We start from the raw sequence: 21885 nt of genomic DNA on the forward strand, positions 1-21885 counted from the left end.
GTACTGGCTCGGGCTAGTAAACCATCTAATAAAACTTATCTTTTCTCCTACAGTTGGTGACTCGTCTGGTTTGTGTAATGTATGACTACATACCCTGAGGACTTAGGGTGTCCTTCCACCGCTGAGAGAGAATCAGCGTCATTTTCTCCCGGTTCCTCAGTTGGCGCCCGAACAGGGACACCATCCAGGCATCCAGGGGGTTGTCCCGGTGACGGAGGACTCATTGACGAATTTCCAAGGGAGGCGCCCCACATCTGATCCTGAGCACTGTTCTCTGTTGTGGACCTGCAGACTTTGACTACTGGGTCTTTCGGTCGCCAGAGACACCTCCTGGCGCTGTCTGGACTGTTGTCTTTGTCTTCTGTGAATAATCGGAGTCCCTGACTAAAACTGTCTGTATCTGTTTCTTTTAAAGGTAAAATCGCTCTTTGCAAAGATCGACGTCGGTGGTAAAACAGACCTAAGTTGTCTGATATCTAGTATGATATAGTAGAAGAAAGCATATTTGCATTTGAGTTGTTTTGAATACCACTGATGTAAGTAATTGAACGGTTTATTTCTGCAATATTTATTGTACTGTATACATAATGCCGGTACTGAGTCGTTTTAGAAAATGGTGTTGTTGTTGTTGTAACAAGGACTCCCGCCTGGAGGAAACGTGTCCTGCTCCTCCGGCCGGGACTCCAAATCATGACATGTATGTTAAATATGGGATAGGCCCTATTGTCTGGTCTGACATATGGAGGAAAAGAACGAGAACTAGTTCAGACCTACAATGGCCTATTCATGGCACCTTTGAAGAAAGTAAACTTAATTATTTACAGGAACTAATGTTTGCAACTAAAAGTAGACCAGGCATGTTCGACTCTTTGCGGATCTGGCAGAAAGAAGCAGACCAGAAACGCAAAAAGGCAGAGAAGGACGCTAAAAGAAATATGACTAGGACACTGACTGATAAAGCAGGTGAGTTAGACAGGACAGAACGTGAACAAGGCATTATGGCGTTTGACAGGACACACCGCTTGAATACTGATAAATGTTACCCTTCCCAGACACTTCAGGAAAAAAAGACGGAAGAAGACCCACTTATGAATGACTTGTTAGATAAGCCACCAATATACATGCCCCCGTTATACCCTGTTTTACCTAATTAACCACCGGTGCCAGGCACGCCTATTGTCACACCTCCCGTTGGGTCTAATACACGCACCCTACAGCCCCTTACCACTCCTGTGATACAGACGCCTCAGGAATATGGTCCCCAGGGTCTCACTGCTCCTCCTGCTACTATTCTTCCCCCTCTGAATAGATTACCCGTCTCATGGTCCGCGGAACACCCTACGACTTCTGGGTCAATAGTTTCTCCATCCCTTCGAGACACCCCGCGTCCCACCACTCCACGGAAGAGTACTTTACGGAGTCAGTTGTTCTCCAGTCCTCATGAGGAGGATGTGGTGGACGAGCTGACTCACCGATGGATGACTAACTGGAATGAGTATGGGGCACGGGATATTTACCAGACCATAAGGCAGTGGAGGACCCAAGTACGATTTCACGCGGCCTCTTTTATGTGTGAATTAGTCATCACCGAATACGAAGATACGGGAATACCGACCCTGGAGGGCCTGGTCGCCCTCCGAAACCATGCCTCCGGCGGAGTCCCCTTTGGGACAGACCTTTTTCTCTTATGTTGTCACCCTTCTTACGTTTCGGGACCGTCTGTATTTATGCGACTCCAGTCCCGACACCAGCATGTTCCCAATGAGGGAGGTCCCACCCGTCTGGCACGCACCAGTACCGGCGGTTGGGAACAACGCAGCAGTACCTGGCCACTTCCAACAAATATGGGTCCATACCCCATGGAAGAGGACCGAAACGTATGCATTCAAAGCAGCGTTACCCGACCCCCGAAAGAATCCAGCAGGTTATTATAAGGAGTTGAAACAGACGTTAGACTCCTGTGTAATGACATTGTCCGATATTGACATGTTGATGGCTGCGGTAGTTCCCCCCGACATTTGGACACGTATACGCTGTGCTGACCATGTTGCTGAACTCGGGGGTACCTGGGCAGCATTTGAAGGAGCTGAGCGTGCACGAACAGGGGGAGCAAAACCTGAACCAATAATATTAGCTCTCCCAGATCGCATTGTAGATTTCATGAAAACAATGTTAACGCCGCATAGAATAAATTGGGAAAAGTTGTCAGCTTGTAAGCAGAAAAAGGGTGAGAGTGTTTCAGACTTTTTCACTAGGTTTGAGAATATATTCTCTGACTTTAGTGGGCAGGATATGGCCACCGAAGGTGGACTCCGATTGTTTGTGGACAAATTTGTTGCTAACCTGTTACCTGACATAAACGCTAAATTGAAACTTTGTGAAAGTACTTGGCCAGTGACAACATCCACTGGTATTCTGACAATGGCCCAATATTACGAGAATAGGGAAATAGAGGAGCAAGAGAAAGCAGACAAAAAGATTAAAGATTTTAAGACAAAAATATTAATTCAACGGGCATATCCGCCGTCCCGTCCACAGCCTTCCAGGTCCCATTCCCAGGGCCCATCTAACAACAAACAACGACTACCACCTTCCCGCCCGTCTCTAGGGTATTACCAATGTGTGTACTGTAAAGAGGAGGGCCATTGGAAAAATGATTGCCCAAATAAAGTTGGCCCCTCCCGAAATATCGCCCACCCGGATAAAAGAGTACGCGGGCGCGCAGGCCCCTCCCCACAGAATACTGACAGAGACAGACAGCAAGAGGGACCGCGCTCGCACAGTACTCCGCGACAGAACCATTTTGACAATCCCTCCTCCAAAATTCTGCAGCGCCAATTTTTTAATGATGACTATGACCCAATGGAGGGACAAGGTTCCTCTTTTGATTAGGACAGCGTAGGCCAGAGGGGGGTGGGACCGGTCTCTATCCCCGTTAAACAGAATGGCCCTCACGTTGAAGTACAAGTCAACGGTACTCCTCGTATTTTTCTAGTGGACACAGTGGCCCTACTACAGCACCTTGCTCACCAGAATCACAAGGTTTCTCTCCCTAAATTGCAGTATTGTAGACAGCAGGTCACCTATCTCGGTCACCTCCGTGTGTAAGGAGGGACGTACCTTGACTGCTGAACGAGTACAAGCCGTTCGAAACATACCTGTCCCACGGACTCAGAGAGATGTGAGAGCCTTTATAGGCATCACTTCCTTTTGTCGTCAGTGGATTCCAACTTATTCCCTTCTCATCAAACCATTTTTTGTCTCTCATACGTAAGGATTGTTCTGAGAATATTGAGTGGAATGATGATTTCCAATCCAGTTTTGACTACCTTAAGCACGCACTCTGTACAGCACCTGTGCTAGGCATACCTGACTATCGTAAGCCCTTCCAGTTGTATGTCTGTGAGAAGGACAGATGTTCCCTGTCAGTATTGACCCAGGAACATAGGGGCAAACAGTGCCCGTGTGCCTATTTTTCGGCCCTGTTAGATCCTGTGGCCCGTGCTCTCCCGGGATGTTTTCGCGCAGTAGCTGCGGCTGCAGTTGCGGTGCGCCAGTCTGCTGGGATAGTAATGGACTCCCCTCTCATGTTACTGGTTCCACATACTGTTGATGCATTACTGACTAAGACAAAAACGCAACATCTCACAAATGCCCGTTTGACCACGTATGAATTGACACTTCTGGCTAGCCATATCACACTTCAGAGGTGTAACACACTCAACCCTGCCACCCTGCTGCCCCTCACAGAGGAGCTTGAGGATACCCACACTGATCTACATGACTGCATCCTTCGTACAGAAGATGAGACAAAAGGCAGAGTAGACTTGCAAGATACTCCATTACATGATCCTGATGGAACACTATATGTGGATGGTTCATGCCTTAAATTACCCGATGGTACCACCTCTGCAGCCTATGCTGTAACAACAATGGAAAAGATAATAGAGGCTGCTAGGATACCACAGAATTCGGCTCAAGCTGTAGAATTGATAGATCTGACGCGAGCTTGTGAGCTGAGTAAGGGACTGAATGTCAACATCTACACAGATAGCCAGTATGCCTTCGGGTGGTACACAATTTTGGTCGATTATGGGCAGAAAGAGGTTTTCTGACCTCACACGGTACCCATATTCAACATGGGACACTGATATCGAACCTCTTGTCCGCACTTGCACTTCCCCAGACCATGGCCATCATCAAGTGTAGCGCACACAAAAAGGTGACTGATGATGTCGGCCGAGGCAATGCCTTTGCTGACCAGATAGCGAAAGAAACAGCACGTGAAAAGATAGGATGTATGTACATAGTGGAAAATAGAAAGGAGGTCTTTGAGCATGAGATATTTGGGAACAAACTGAAAAGTGTACAAAGGATTCAGGCAGAGGCTACTGAACCAGAGCTAATTTCATGGAAGGAAGGAAAGGCCGAGTTTGACGAGGACATACAGTGTTGGACAGATCTGTCGCAAAACAAAAGATGGATGCTCCCTGATGCATTTATCTTACCAGTAGTAACGATGGCCCATGGTCCAGCCCATGTAAGTGCCAAAAGTATCTGTGACATACTTGACCCTGTTTGGGCTAATGATAGTATCAGGAAGACAGCAGACCATCCGGTTCGAACATGTATGATATGTTTACAACATAACCCAGGAAAAGGTACACCAGTCCCACCCGGACATTTTGGCCCCCCTGATTATCCTTTTGAAGTGTTACAAATGGATTATATTGAAATGGAAAGGTTTAACAATTTGAGATACGTCCTGGTCGTGGTTTGTATGTTTAGTAAATGGGTGGAGGCCTACCCAACTAAAGACAACACTGCTATTACTACAGCTAAAATACTCTTGAAAGAATTCTTACCCCGATTCGGGATCCCTCGATGTGTATGGTCAGACAACGGAAGTCACTATACTGGACAGGTCATGAGGAAGGTCTGCGAAGGTCTAGGTCTCCGCCAGAAGTTTCATGCAGCCAATCACCCCAATCAGCAGGCTTAGTAGAGAATTATAATGGTACACTCAAGTTGAAAATATCAAAAATATGTGCTGATTGCGGTATTACATGGCCAGACGCACTGCCCCTAGCATTATCATCTGTTAGGATGACACCCCATTCTAGGTCAGGGTTGTCACCACACGAGATAGTGATGGGGAGGCCGGCGAACGTTTGGGGTGTTCCACGTCCTCGTAAATACTCTGACATTGAGCATCCTGTCTTGCTGGATTATCTCGCTGAATTTAGTAATTCTTTACATCTGATTCGTCAGCAGGTACACGAAGCACTACCCTCTGTGCCCACCAATCCAGGCCACAACTTGCAACCTGGTGATTGGGTCTTCACGAAGAATTTTCAACGAAAAAGAGTCTTGAGCCCCGCTGGAAAGGTCCGTGACAGGTCCTCCTGGCTACTCGAACAGCAGTCAAAGTTGAGGGAGCCAAGAATTGGATACATGCTTCACACTGCAAGAAAATGCCTCTGTTTGTATCCTGTGAAGGCATAAAAGGTGGTGACTGCCCAACAAGGAAGGACAGTTCCAATACAAATACAGAAAGAAATAAAGAACAGAACAACAGTGCCTTGCAGGGGGCCTCTCCAGATCCTGGTCCCACTGAACAGTTGTTTCCTGACCATACCGTACCGAATTCCACCAGATACAATTTTCGCCCACGAAAAATGAGAAACTAAGAACATGAACTAGTTGCTTGTCCCCTGTACTAAGTCTGACAATAGCTGCAGGGCCGTGATTTTGTCTGTTGGGGCGGACCAGAGTGTGTCAATAGGACTGCTGGAATCACCCCTCAGTGAAGAAACCAACAGTCACGGGCAGCACCTACGTTGGACTGAACTGCTAGTGGGACAAGCAATAAACAGAAATGGGCGTTATACAGGAAGACAAGAGGAAAATGCAGAAAATAAAATATTGGAAAAGACTATTGGGCCCGCGTATCGCTTGCCTCACCATAACAGTGCTATGTCTGGTACTTCTGGCCTGCACTGGATGGTTGATACATGATTCTGACTCAAAGGTCTCTCCAACTCTGTCACCGCCTCCAGAACACAGCCATGTTTCCTTACCACCCAATGACGAAGGACGACGCAAGGAATATGAAAAAAATACCTTCATATCTATGTTACATCAACATCAGCTGGCTGTAAATAGAACAAATTGTTGGGTATGTGGCTTGCTACCAAGTTCAGTGCAAAAAGGGTTGCCATATATTTCATTTCCTTTTTCTTTCGATGGCTCCTGCAGCGCCTGGTATGAACTATCAGCCATCTGGGCTACCTCAATGGATGCTACTAATTCTGGACTATTGATCACCCACCTATACCGGTTATGTTGGCCTACTGGAACGAGAGTCTATGGAACAAAGGAAGAAAAGTCAGAGTATGCTGACTGACGAAATAAGCCTACTGACATATATTTTTTTATCTTTTAATACCACACCTCGGATTGACCGCAGTTTTCTTGTAATACAGGTCAAGGCTCCACTTTGTTTTCAGAAAAATGGTAATAGAAGTGTAGGTGCCAGCAACTGTAATGCTACAATAATATTGAATGGAACTGATTGGCCTACCATGATACCGTCAAGAAACACGTATTTTGTTTGTGGTAATAATGCCTACACCTCCTTGCTGCCCACCTGGACTGGCACGTGTTACATAGCTTGGTTACTACCACCAACTTACACAGCTGGCCCTCAGCACCACAGAACTCGAAGAGGGGTGATATCCGCAGAAGATACCTCAGCACAAGAAGCAATGGACTACTTTAAAGGAGTCCTTCCATTTTGGGGTCCTATGACGAACAGTAGGGATATCAGATATCTCACACGAGTTGTGGAGGCAACAATTAACGAGACTGCTGGGGCCCTGAGCAACATCACTGCAGAACTCGCTGCTGACCGCCTTGTTACTCTTCAAAATAGAATGGTACTTGACATCATACTAGCAGACCGTGGTGGAGTCTGTACTTTGATCGGATCGAGCTGCTGCGTTTATATACCAGACAATGCCCCTACAGTATATAAGGCCATTCAAAGATTGCATACAATGGCCTCCACAATACACCAAGATGAAGGAACATGGTCCTTAACCGACTGGTTTTGGGGTTTGATTTCCTGGGGCTGGAAGATACTAATATTCTTTTGTGTGCTTGCTGCTGTATTCCTCACCTGTTGTCTTTGTGTACAGTGCCTACCTGCTTTGTGCGGTTGCTGTATGGCATCCCTTGCCCCCTGGCCTGTTCGCCCTCCTCAACACACGGCTATGCTGTCCTTTGAGCAGGAGATAAAAGACCTTATGTCCATTAACATAGACACTGAATGACGTTCAAACTTGCCTCACAATGGCAAAAGGAGGGATTGAGAAAATTTACATAAACTTAATCATAAACCATAACTGCTAGGCATCTGTTTATCTTTATTATGTTGCCATGTGCTCGACAAACCTCCTGAACTTTGATGATTGACCTTGTGTTCACAGCCTTGGGCTGCAATCTGCTTATCGCTGTAATTTACTTGTTCTAACCGCAGTTCCGAGAATGTTTGTGCTTAATCAGTAACTGCCAGAACAGGTTCGTACAGGTCGTTGCCACCTCCTGCCAGCTGCATCTGTACCTTCTCCCACCACACGTGTATCCCTGAAATATTCTGAAGGCCGCAGAGGACCTTGAATACGCTAGGGGTGGAGTTGTCCTCTGACTAAGCAGTTTTGTGTGTATATAAGGTTGGGTGCCCCAGAGTGAAGGGGCAGCCTCCGTAGGATAGTCACTTGACTGTCCTGGGACTCTGTACTGGCTCGGGCTAGTAAACCATCTAATAAAACGTATCTTTTCTCCTAAAGTTGGTGACTCCGTCTGGTTTGTGTAATGTATGACTATATACCCTGAGGACCTAGGGTGTCCCTCCACCGCTGAGAGAGAATCAGCAACATTTTCTCCCGGTTCCTCAGCTGCAAGCCTGCACTCTTCAGTGTCTGAGCTATTGTCTGACCATTCCCCATTCATTCCATTTTCACCTTGTAATGGGAATTGTTGTACTGTATTGTTTTGACTCGTTACCTGACCTGTGACCTGTTGAGGAAGCATCACCTGTTGCTGTCCCATCGGAGCCATTGGTAATTGCATTTGCTGTCTAGGTACCATAGGAATCTGCTGTTGTACTGGTTGCATTTGTACTGACTGAAAACGCAGCATTTGTATCTGTTGCATGGGCTGTACCCTTGCATTTGTACCAGATTGTTCTGAAAATTCGGGTTTTGGTGCCTCATTTTCAGGCCGCGTACATTTTGTAATGTACCGACATTGGCTCTTTGCTGAACAACACCATCCTGCACCAGATTCGGGCACTCCCGTTTCCAGTGCCCCACGCACCCGCACACGTGACATGGTGACATCTTTTTCACTCCTTGTACATCATTTTGAACCACAACAGTATTTAAATCCGGACCGCGATTCACAAACCCTCGGCCTCAACCTCTCGGCTGTGTCTGAAACGCACCATTCATTTGCGGTTGCTGCTGTATCATCTGTTGAACTCCATTTCCCTGTATTCCTGCCTGTGCAGCCCTTATCTGCATCACCATCACTTTCTCTTTCAGTTTCTTCTGCTTTAATTCAATCTCATCACTACAGTATTTTGCATACTGCAACACCTCATCAATCGGCTTCGCTTGCCAACAAATCAAATGATTCTTAATCATATGGCTAACCTCTGGTCTCAACCCTTCGACGAATCTAAATACAAGATGATTCATGTCCTTCGGTTCAATTGTTTCAGTACCACTATAGTGTTTGAATGCCTTTAGTAATCTCTCATAGTAAGCATGTATTAATTCCTTAACCTCTTGAGAGGTCCGGTCGATTTTCTGCCAATCAGTCACCTTCGGCGACACCTTTTGCTTCAAAAACTCAATCACCTTATGATAATACTTCATCACCTCTTCAGAGGGTGCCCCGGTCACCTTATCTTTTGCCGGCTCCTTTGTCAGCCAATCTACCCCTCTCTTGCACTCGAGCCACAGATCAGGCGGAACAATGATCTCAAATAAAGTATTCAAGTCCTCCCAGAGACACTTCGCAAGTTTCACAAACCTATCTGTTTGCTGATACCATTTGATCAGTTTTTCTCTCAATCTGGGATAATCGTTAGTAAAAGTAAAAGATAGGATGTCTCCTCTGGACAACAGTACATGAACTAAGACACCACCAGCAGTTTCTCTCATAGGTAATATTTTTACTGATTCCAAATCAGGTGAGGCCTTAGCTTGATTAGACCCTGGACTGTCACCCTTTTCCTTAACTCTTTTCTTTGCCCACCTGCCTTCCCATTTCTCCAGTGCACCCCAAAGTTGTGCACTTTGCAACAATTCTCTCAGGTGTGCCTTCATTCCTGCAGACCTCATGTGCTCAAAATCTTTGGTATCAAAATCCAATCTGTAACTTCGTTTCAGGTGTTTAGTACTTCCGATATCAATATTGTATTTATCTGCCAGGTTCGCTAATCTCTGATGCACCTTGCCTACCTCCTTGGTAATCTTAGAACACAGAAATCTTAATTCTGCTTCCGTGTATGACTCCAATCTGTTTACTCCCATTGTTCCTTCTACTAACTCGGCAGCTTCTGCCACTAATCTTACAAAGTTCAGGTATTCGTCTTGTTTTTCTTTTTCTGGCTCGACTGTAACTACTGCAGCCTTTTGAGAAGTATAAGTCTTTTCTAACCATTCATTTAGCTGTTGAACTGTGAAACCCTGCAATGAGATGTTCCCTGCATGTATCATTGGTGAATGTGAGGTGTTTGTACTCATTGTCTGTGGAGTTAAAACGCTTGGCGCATTGCTTCGATGGGTGCTCCCACTGGACTAAGGTCCATTAAAGACCTCGGCTGTTCAACCGCTTGTTCTCCTGGGGCCATTATCTGTGGAGTTCCCACGGACCCTCCTCTTATCACGTCTTGAGTCATCACTCCCTGATCACATACACCAGTTTTGCCCTGCGCCTACAATGGCACCGGTGGACCAACAGTAATTGGTAATGATATGGCAGCAGGTGTCTGACCCGGTCCCAGACTTCGTGGAGCAGTAACTCCATAGGTCTGTTCCAAGGCACCCGGGACAGGTACTAATGGTGGACCAGCTACAGGGTTGTATCTTGGTATCAACTGTGGTTGCGGTTGAGACAATAATTTCGGAGTTGACTCAATCTGCACTAATTTTGATTTTGTGTATATCGGGTCTGGCGGCACTATCAGATTTGTAGTAGTCTCAAGTACTGGGACGTCTGGGTAGATTCTCTGTATCTGCGGTGGAGGTTGCAACTGTATCGGTATGTCTGGTGCAGTGGGTAGACTGACACCATTCTGTATCGAAGCCGTATCACTAGTCTGTACCGTATCAGCAACTCCCTTTTCCTGCGTCTGGTTCCCAGGATCCATGCTAGTGCTTGGAGCACTATCGCTCACCGCATAAGGTGGCGGGCGATCATGTAGTAATCTATCCATAAATTCCTCATCATCTGAATCATCTTCCTCTTCCCAAGGTCTTTTATTCTCTTTAGATTTGCCTGAGTCTTTATCTGTCTTACAGGAGGCTTTCTTTCCCTGCGTCTCTTCTCCCTGTGCTATTGCTGGGAACAATTTTATTCCATCGACTATTCCCCTTCTCCACATCTTACTCTCATCGTTCCATCTAGCCTCTGCATAAGATTTGTCTGCCCTTCTCAGCCTTCTTTGAAACTTTTCTTGCCTCTGTTTAAGAGCCATTAGTTCCCAAACTGCTAAAGCCTCGTACTGTGCTGGTCTTGGAAGTGGTTTCTGGGTACTTAACATCCATCTCAGATTTTCTAGCACTTTCGTATTGAATGTTCCATATTCTGGAAATGCCAAACATCCCTCCTTCTCTGTCAATTTGTGCCACTGTTTCATCCATAAACATGGCGCAACACCTTTCTCCTCCATGACTATATAGGCTGGAGTACCCTCAGGTGGTGTAGGTTCCCCTTCAGTCACTATAATATATGCATCTCATTTCAGAGCACTCTTAAATGCTTTGACAAAATTCATTTTACGATTTTCTCTTGTTTGTATTTTATTCAGAAGTGACTTAGTTCCCAGGACACTCTTCACCCACCTTTCTCAACCTATTGCCTCTCACGGACGGCAGCCAATCCGTGCGCGACCCCTCTCGACAACCGACCTATCTCAGCGCAGCACCACTGACGTCACACTCTCACACTGCAGCTGACAAAGTCTTGCGGCTTGTCCGCTCCTCACTAAATTAATACAAACTAATGCAAATTATTACGAGCAGCTGAAATGACAACACAAATCTGCCGGTTTACTACAGGAAGGGTAATACATTTGCTTCTAAACTTTACAGAGATTTCCCTTGAAGCCTCGGCCGCTACTTTCTCCTTGTCAGTTCCCACATACGCAAGCAGAATTCGACCCGCAAACTCTACTCTCGACTTGTCAATGGCTCATCCTAGTGCACTTTAGAATTTGCCAAATCTCCATCGAAGATTTCACACATACGTTTAACGCAAACCTGACTTGTCAACCACGCCCGATTGACCTATTAAACCGCACAGATTACAACATAAGTGTCTCCTACACTTGTCAACATACTCCGGAGTCTTAGACCACGACAGGTCCGTACATAACAACCAACCACGTGGATAATTTTGAGCATTAAGCGCCACACTCATATGAAGTACGCCGACTTCCCTACTCTCATACTGCGGAGTACGCCTACTCCTACTAAACAATACACATTTGACCTAAATACACACAAATCTTATAATCACCCGCAAAAGGCATAAGCTTAGCAAGCGCAAAACTCTAAACCACACATTATGGCGCCAAGAACATCCCCAACTCACTTAGGCAGGCTCCGAGATCCCGGGAAAGTCATGGTGAACTTAGAAACCCATCATACCTCCAATTTGCATTATCACAGAAAAACAAATTAAACAATAATTCTCCGTCCTAGGGCCCCCAAGGGCCAAAACCGTTGCTCTGCTACCAGAACTGTTAACGCGTCCTTTTATGTTAGTTTATACACATTAGGACTCGTTTTAGGCCAATGAATCTTGTGACCCAGTGGTGAGACACCGTAGGACGAGATAACTGATCAATATGTCAAGCAATATATCAATAATGTCATCAATATTCACCACCACAATGCACTTTACTTTGGTTAAAGACATTATTCAAATTGTCGACGCAACCATGACCTTTCAGCCATGAATAACCACACCTTTTGATAGAATTTTATGAATTTTATTCCCTATTGATTACAATCTACGAGCAGAAGAGTCAATCTCAAAACCAAGAAGCATAAGAGTATAGTCACAATATGACAACTGTGATAAGATTTCATTAGTGCAAGAATCACAAACATAAGGACATAGCACGGCGTAAACATAGGTCAGAATACAATGGATATCACGTAAGTCTCAGTTCAGCATATCGCAACATCAATCTTTTGTCTATTTGCGTCAGTCAGAGTGATCTCCTGTCCTATCCACTAATTAGCATCAGCATGTTGGGCTTCATGCAAAATAATTTAGAACATCAATTTAGAAAACATCTAACTATGGCCTCTAATCAAAAAATGAGCAGTTGGTACCTAGAAAGGAAAAGCAAACAGACAAATTACATATTGCATTGTCATAATTACCCTCCAAGGATTAGGTCAGCACACAGGATCAGTCTTCGTCTTCAGGACATCAGTCAAAACGCCATCAGTCTAACTTGGTCTAAAGGACAGGGGACACTTCCCTCATAAGGAGGAGAAGCGTAAAGGGCAGTCTATGGATGAGGATGGTTTATTAAGTCTCAAGTCACCAAACAGAGAGACAGGGTTTCTAGATGAAATCGTCAGCATTCCCTACCTAGTTCTAACGATCCTTCTGTGACATAAGTCTTTATCCCTTTTTCGTAATACCTTCCCCCAAAATCCTATTGGACATTTACTATACCCCACTCTCTTTAACCTATCAAATTAAACATTAGGTAATTCCAATTGTCACCCCATGATAATTCATAACATTTTGATTGGTCTTCGTAATTGACGCCTTCGGAGGTGGCACATCCGGGGGGTTTCTTCACCACTTGGCACGTCTTTTCGGGTCATGAGTTCCTTTGTCCATGGTCTAATGTCCTTGTACGTTGGACTAATCTACTTTTGTTTCAAATTGTATTTAGATTCATACTAAGGCAGCTAGCATGCGGATGAGAACAGAATATGGTTTGATACATAAAAAGAAGAAAAGGAACAAATGCAGGGTCATGGCCCTTTGCGAGTCAGCACACTGGAAAACAGAGAAAAATGCTTTAATATGAGAGCTCGGCAGCTAAATCTACAATTTACGCTAACTTAAGGCCTATGAGATTTAATACAATTGCAATATCGTAAATGTTAATATAAAACCATAACATGAACAGTTTTACTCATTATTGTTAGTTCACGTATATTTTTATAACCACACACATTATAGTCGTAATTCAGATGCGTGTTTAAGCGGAACACTAATTATTGTCGTTTTCTATGCCGCATCATTAATCATTGATATAAGCATTTCACTTTTAGTATATGTAATATTTAAACTACGCTCTCTCATCTGCAACCAAGGAAACCACTTCTAGAAGTTGTTGGAAGGGACACCTTCCTGCACAAAAACAATCACAAGAGATGTTTTCTTCTGTCTATGTGTGCATTTTGCAGTACACATAGAAAGAGGAAAAACGGGGAGAAATAAAGATATTTATCCCCCTTGCATCCCTTTATCCTCCCCCTGAGACGGCATAGGAATCTGACGCATTCCCAGACTTGTAAATTTGGGAATCTGTCAGATTCGTTCAGGTTCTATGGGTGTCGCGTGGAAACACCCCAAGCAACACCCATGGCACGCCCCATTCATGCAGTGTTATGCATGGAAGGGGTCCATATTTAGAATGCCATAAGAAGTCACACAAGGTTGCTTTGCGTGGCCTTGTAAATATGGGCCTGCACACTGCGCCACCAGAGTGTCAAAAAAACATGACGCTCCAGTGGGACAGTGTGCCATTGGGGCCTCGTATACTTTGGTCAGAATCCAGTAAAAATATATCTCTAACTGTACTTGTATACAAAGGCCTCACTCATTCTGTGCCATCGAGGGCCACGTAATGAATCTGCATGTTTATGCCAGTTCTCTCCACACCTGCTGCCTGTCATAATTCACCAGAACTGTGGCTGGTCCAGTTGACTGTGACATCACCTGTGACGTCACAGAAAAAGCTTCCTGATAAAGGTCTCTGAGCTACACTTCCTGTCCTCACTTGCTGCTCACAATGCTAATGTGAATGCCTGCCCTCCCTACCTGCCCCTATGAACCATCCTTCCCAGTGCCCCTTCCCCTCCCTGTTCCCACCAGGTGCTCCTAGTCTGTCCTCATTGACCCAGCCTGTAGTTAGTTCATCCAGCCCCCATGTATGAGCCCCTGTGCCCTGTAATCAGAGAAGTGTGCTAGAAGTTAGAACCAAGCTATGAAAAATGTCAGTGTTCGGTCCCCCAAAAATTGTTTACCAGAAAGGAATCACCACCTACCAGGATTCCTACAGACCACCGCCCCCACCCCCTAAATTATGGAAACCAAAGCTCCCGGAAAAGACAGTAAGTGTGAAACTCTCCAAGGGTTTTTATCTACCTACAGATCTAGCAAGATATTGAGTCAGAAATGTAGCGTGGCCGTGGATTGTGTCTTAAACCACAAACATGCATTTGAGAGGGAAGGACTTGTGTTTTTTGGTCTTTTTGTAGTTTCCGTTGTCTCTTTTCTCATTTACTTTCAAAGACTTCACATACTCTCTCAAGTGAAGGGATTGGACAGTGGAGTCCACCCAATTAAGTAATTATCTGTGACGATAATGAGAAATCCTGCTAGGGTATCACAAGAGTAGCATTAAGGAAATCGTAGATTTATGTGGTTTTAACAATTTTTGTTAACCTCATTCCCTGGACTATAAATTGTACTTCTTTAGACACCTCCTTCTAAGGATGGGAAGAAGATACTTTGAAATAGATTCCACTGGCTATCCATCTACCTTGGGATGATAGCAGGGCATTAACTAGAGCAGTCATAAGGAACAGTTATAGAGCGGTGTAGAACACGGACACCATCTGATTAGAGTTTACCAAAGATCTCTTCTGCACCTGTGGTTGTCTACATCACCTCGGTGTTTGTTGAGAATTCTTTAAGTGATTTTTGGCACTAGCTGTTGGTGCTTTAAGATTGTCTTGCCATATAACTGGCCATTAAGACTGTGGTAGCATCAAGAAAATTGAGGAATTTCCCTTTCTGTAGGCAACATACCAAGGTACAATGAAAAGCACACTTGCAAAGCAGTGGAGAAATTGTTGATCTAAGAGAAGAGTTCATCAATGGTGCTTGGACCATTTTCTGTGGATTTTCTCTGGTGCATATGAAAGGCGCATCACTGCTTCCCACCAACCAGAAGCTTGCTGTGGTAATGTTCTGCATATCGTCTGGAATTCTAATTGAAGTGTTGACGGCTGTCCAACAGTGGTCTAGTAGTGTTGGATCCAGGCCACATTTTCATAATATCCACTTGAGTTTAAATTTGCATACAAGGCCACAGTTCTAAATGGGAATCTTTAACGTGCATAATATGTGGTTATTTGGCCTGGATCCAGCTCTCCCTAGCCAGCTCTCATTGGTCATACAGATGCTTGAAATGTGGCATGCATGCAGCCCGCCTGGAGCTACGTCGGGGCTCCATTTTCCAGCTGATCCTGGGTGCCGTTCTTTGCATGAGATGTCTCACTGGGATTCTCACTGTGGTGAATGAGATGATTTGCAGCATACTGCCTAGTAACAAAGCACACTGATATGAAGAGCTCGTCGGTCACCTGCTGGGGCATTTATAGATGCTACTTCTCTCCTAAATTATGCGACTAAGAAGTTTATCATGAGCATTATTTAATCGAAAAATGCGGACACGAGGCTGTACTTTTAAGAAAAGCTCTTGAAATAAATACTTTGAAAGTTGGTGGACTACTTACAACCATTGTTAGGTATCAGAACAGGGTATTTATGTGCCATCCGAAGTCACAAAGTCTGAACAAATGTATGCCACCACAATGCATAATACTAAAAGCAAGTGTACCAAAAACGAAGTGAAGAACCATCCTAGTGGACACGTGGTGATGAGGAAGCATGTGAAGTGATTCATGCCGGCAAGGTTTTGGTTACTGATCTAACATGGTCGACCGTCATGTTAATATGGTAAGTTGATAGTAAAAGAAAGTGTGTAAAAGAGAGCAGTGGCAATTAAGTAAAATAATAATAGTATATAAAAGAAAAAGGCAAAGATATGGTATATAAACAGCTTTAGTTGCCCCTGCAAAGTTTTTGTTAAAAACGAAATAAACCTAATAACATGAAGAGTCTTGGGTCAGCCCTCATCTGTCACAGCTTGCTAAAAGAGCCATTCACAGTCAGGATGAGCCCACAAACAACATACATTGGGTAGGGCGTGGGACTGCCTCCTTCAGCCATCGCTCTGTAGTGTCATCACATTTTTATTAACCTGCAGAGCAGCCGTATATTAAAGAAAAATCAGGGAGGGCGAGTGATGGCATACTGTCTGGTTATGCTGAATCCATGCAAGCAAGTGGTGAGCATGGAGAGCGAAGGAGGCCTTCTCCAGGCATCCCTACCATCACTTATCATCCCCGAGGGGGGGGCAGGCGCTCAGTGTCAACACCAGCTGCAGCCCCATTGGCTGGTGAGGTCGTAATATAAGCAAGGACATCGTCGTGGACACAGTGGTGTAACGAAACCTGAGGGTCTCCCACTGCAAAGTATATGGGGTGGGGGGCTTCAGGCAAGAACGATACATGAACCAGTCTTTCTTTCGTAGCGCAACTACAATCTGGAGCTCTCTGCCTCCTCACTCCGTCTAACCACCTGCCTAGCAACCTTCAAAAAGGACCTCAAGCTCCTCCTATTTGACAGACCCCTTGGTTAATTCACCCTCGACCAGACTTATTTACTTTCTCCACTGTGCTCTGATCTGCTTTCGTTTAGCTGTTCACAGCCTCTGCTCTGTTGTTGTAACTGTCTCTTGCAGTAACTCCTGTATACATACTCTGATGTAACTGTCTGAGTTCAACTATTATTAATGTAACCCACTGTAACCCTGAAACCTGTATGTTGTAAAGCGCTCTGATGCCTTCGGGCCATGTCCGCTCTATATAAAACTTAAAAAAAAAGAAAAATAAGGAGCTTCCGCCCGTGCACAGTGCACTATGCTGAGGGAGCCCTCTGAAGTCTTGGTGCCCCCCCGGGCTACTAGTGCTAATGTTACACCGCTGCGTGGGCAGAAGAAACGCAGCGGCACCTCAATCCCAATGTTAATCTGTGGGCCAAGCTAAAATGGCCGCCACAACCACAGACACTGCTGGGACCTTCATTAGCGGGTGGTTCCCTTTGCAGATGTGGCTGCGCGGACTGCACTCAGCCTGGAACACTCAGTCACGTAGCCTAGGCCATTGGCTCCACCATGGGCAGTCTCTACAGGAGCAGAGCACTAATGCCTCTCCAGTGGAGATCAACCCAATGAGTGCCTGTCCGAGGCTGTGCCACAGCGGCTTGTCTTTACTGTGTCTCGCACGTCACTTGCAGGCATTAGCTCATGTTTGCTCCCTTTAGCTTGCATGCACCAAATACTGGTGCCTGCATCCTCAGATAGGCTGAAGTGCGACGCTATTTGAGGCCGGTTTCTACCCTGCCTGCCTGCTTCAGTTCCCCTCTTTGTGATGAGGCTGCTGCTTTAACAACCTGTATCTAAGGCGCTCCGCCACGCCCTATCGCACTGCATCATGGGAAAGAGGGGAACATTTGGCAAATGGGGGCAATCTTGTGTGAGAGGCCCAAGGGCAGTGAAAAGGTAGTACTTGGGAATTGAGGAGGGTGAATTGGCAGTCCATTTCCAGCTTTGTATAAAAAGCATAACTGTCAACATGTGATTCTCCAAAATAAGTTCAGCCCATCTAAATGGAAAAATCAAGTAGGACCTGTCTTGGGGAGTCAGAGGTCCCACGGTATAAGTGTGACAGGTTGAGATTTAGGATACGGTGGCTCCTTCCCTGCTGAGTACACCAAATTACTCCTCTTGATCCCCCTCCACAGTGTTTCCTACATTCTCTGCGACAACACTACTCTCTAGGCTCCACTGAGCTCTAACCACAGTACCCGGTGCAAACCACGCACCTTGCACCTTCTCAGGGTGCTCACACATTTGTATAGTCTCTCCGCATCTGTGTTAACAAGACCATTCCAGTGATGTAGACACTTGAGTGTTCCAATCACTGTGGCCTATTCTTTAGGTCCTGGTCAGTGGTTCTTTGGCAGTATCTCTGGTTGTTCTTGTCATTCTTTCTTAAATGGTTGCCACAGACACATTGAATAATGTTTTTAAAGGGGTCAACTGATGAATTATGTCACAATAGGTCTCAAAACCCAAGCAGACATCATCATCGTTTTTTTCAGTGAAAGACCCCTTTAATATACTATTTGACCCTCTAATGTATTGTCATTTGGAAGCACAATTAACAAAGAGCCATCTAGATTGCTATCAGTAATGATTTTTAATTGTAGATGCTTCTGCATGCACCATGGGTTGAATGATAATCTACCATTGCACATCACAAGATGTTTTTAGATGTTTTAGTGCATATGCATGCCAGTTTCTTATTTTGTTATCCCATTCAAATCAGATGTATTGTTTTGCCAGCACTTGTTTTCATTTAAGCAGTTGGATTGTGCACCCTTCTGCATGTGTGTAAACATATGTGTGTGCATGTACTATGACCTGCTCAAAATTACTGACTAAAATGTGTAGAAGTCTGCCACAGTGAAAAACTTATAAAAAAAGAATTCAGTGCATGAGATCAATGCTTTAATTTATAATTATTCAGTACACTTTTGAGATATGAATAGCCTCTCATGCATTGCAATGCAAGCTCTCCATATGGGGTTTTTGGTTCATCAAACAGCCAATAGCATGAGGTGATAGTGAAAATACTCCTCTGGGAGGAGCTGAAGCCCATTGTATGTCTATTTGAAGAATTGCAACACCACCTTGTGGTGGCGCTGAGTGGCTTGATAAATCCAGAGTAATGCAAGACAGCTCTGTGTTGTGTTACTCTGTCCCAGGTAGGCGTTTCTTAGGTGGTGCATGGGTGTTCCCATGCAAAAATCTGGGATTTTGACACATTCCCACATTTACCATAAGTGGTAGACCTGGGAATGCGCCAAAACTGCAACGCCTCCCTAGGTGAGACGTAGTGAGGAGAAATATCTTTATTTCTGCTTATTTTTTCCTCTTCCTATGTGTGTTGCATTCTGCAGCACAAATCAAAGAGAAAAATGCCTTAGGGATTGCTATGGTGAAGGAAGGTGCCCCTTCCTGCACAAAAACAATCCTGCTTACAACACAGGCACCCTTGTACCATGGTGCAAGGCTGCCTATATTGGCACAAGGCAGCACATTGTGCGCCAGAGCTGAGAAAAAACAAAAATGTGCTGTATAATGTTAAATACGGCACATTTCTGCCCTTTCCCTGTCACGCAGCACAGCGCAGTGTGTCATTTTTTTGCTAAATATGCCCCTAGGCACCTATAAATCTAGCAGAAAGCTGCATTGTCAAGCCAGACCTAGAAATAAATAGTTAGCCACAGGTGGCCAACAACATCATGGGTGTATCATCTATTGCAGGGATACTCAAAGTACGGACCGGGGGCCGCATGCGGCCCTCCTGACCTTTAATTGCGGCCCCTTTGTGAACAACAGCACTGGGCTGCTGTTCACTTGACAACGCAGAAAAAATCGTAAAGCTGTGAAATGGGCATACTTTATTTACACTTTATCTAAGAGGCCTAGACAACTTATCTTTAGGAACAAATTTATTTAGTTTTAACGATATCTTTCACTAGACATGTAAGAACATGACAAACTGTTAGCAAACTTCAAAAAAGTGTCTAAATGCATGAGCGTTTTACCTTACTTTGCGCACCCCCTCGTGCCCACCTTCCATCACCCTCCTACTCTCGGCCTACTGGCACCAGTGCGGCCCTCGGGCATGCCACAGACAGTGTTTTGTGGCCCTCGGGGAAATGTTTGCGAGTACCCATGATCTATTGCCTTTGTGCATATTGGTGTCTATTAGGAAAATGGATTGGTAGCTTGAGATATATATAAAAGTAGATCCAAATTGTTTAACACTGGGGCAAAAATAGCCCCATTCTACAAAAAACTCCACTTTGTGCAAGAAATAATGGACTGTAAATGCCAATAACAGACCTGGTATGATGTGTGGTTTTGGTCTGATATCCAGAAAGCGTTCAATGAACGCAAATTAATCTGGGGAGCGCCTCAGTGCTCATCGCTCAGTCCCACCCTTAACATCGACCTCGCACATGACATTAACATCCTGTCCTACGCAGATAACATGCACCTCATTCTCTCCCTATCGAACAAGATCCCCAACACAAGTTCACCACCTGCATGGCCAAAGTTGCTAGTTGGGTGAAAGCCATCTGCCTCAAACTCAACACAGGCAAGACGTAAGTAGTGATCTTTGGCAAGAACATTTCACCATGAGCAGCCGAAATCAGACCCACACCCCAAAACCCACAACAGAATAATCATCAACAGCAACTGGACATTATCACATGTAACACGGTCACTGGATCCTATTTTCACACATGCCGACAATGCTGAGGAAGAACTTCAGATGGCTCCCAAGCAAATCTAGGAAACTGCCACTCATACCCAAGTCACCATAAAGTTGTATTATGGGAACACTACCCTATGCTGAGATCACCAAGCAACTCATTAGAAAATAAAAGCCATTCAGAACTCAGCAGCCATACTCAACCTCAACCTCCCACAGAGAACCCACATCACACCACATTTCAGGGACCTACACTGGCTCATGACACACAAACATGCTCAATTCAAACCCATCACATTTAAACGTTCAATGCACTGCACAACTCTGGCCCCACCTACCTCTACTGTCGCATCTCCTTCCACCAACCATCCAGATATCTCTCTCCTTAGGACTCCACTCACATACATCTCACGCATATGCAGAACCAGATTAGGAGGACAAGTTTTCTCTTACCTCCTACTGAAGACCTGACTTTTCAATTAACCAAACTAGCATAGGCAGGGCTAGGCACACACACCTGCTCAGCACCAGATATCAACCAGCGTTTTAAAGAAAAATTTATAAGTACTGACTTTAATGCATACCAAAGTTAGTCTGGTCTTCTGGCTTGCTATTTATTGCAGGTATCAAAGAATTTGTTTTGTGTACACCGTTAGCAATTAATGCGACAATAAGATGCTGTATTAGAGAGTCATCTGCAAAATCTTGGTCCTCTGCAGTGTAAAATGAGGTTATTGTTACTAGTTGTAGATAGTGCTGCTTCATCTGTTGTGCTTGTGGTCTGTTGCAGCAGTGTGGTCTAGTACTGTTCTTGTGTTATGATTGTGTTGATGTTTAGTGTCAGACATATTATCTTGCTATTTATATCCCTGCATCCTCCTCGGTTGTTTCAGGGTTGTTGGTCAGAGTAGAACCCAGGTTGTATATAGGGCTATATTTTTTCTGTTGTGTGGCTTTTTGCTTCTTTTTTATTGTTTTTATTGTTTTATGGAGTTTTGATAATTGAGATCATCCAGTCATACCAGAATTTATTGTGTCTCTGAAGTTTGTTTAGCATTGTCTGATGCAGAGATCCAATTAACTTTAATTTACCCTTTGACTTTCAAAATAGAGGCTTATCAAATTTAGGTTGTCA

Source organism: Pleurodeles waltl, chromosome 1_1 (assembly GCF_031143425.1).
Source record: "Pleurodeles waltl isolate 20211129_DDA chromosome 1_1, aPleWal1.hap1.20221129, whole genome shotgun sequence".
Classification (NCBI taxonomy): domain Eukaryota; kingdom Metazoa; phylum Chordata; class Amphibia; order Caudata; family Salamandridae; genus Pleurodeles; species Pleurodeles waltl.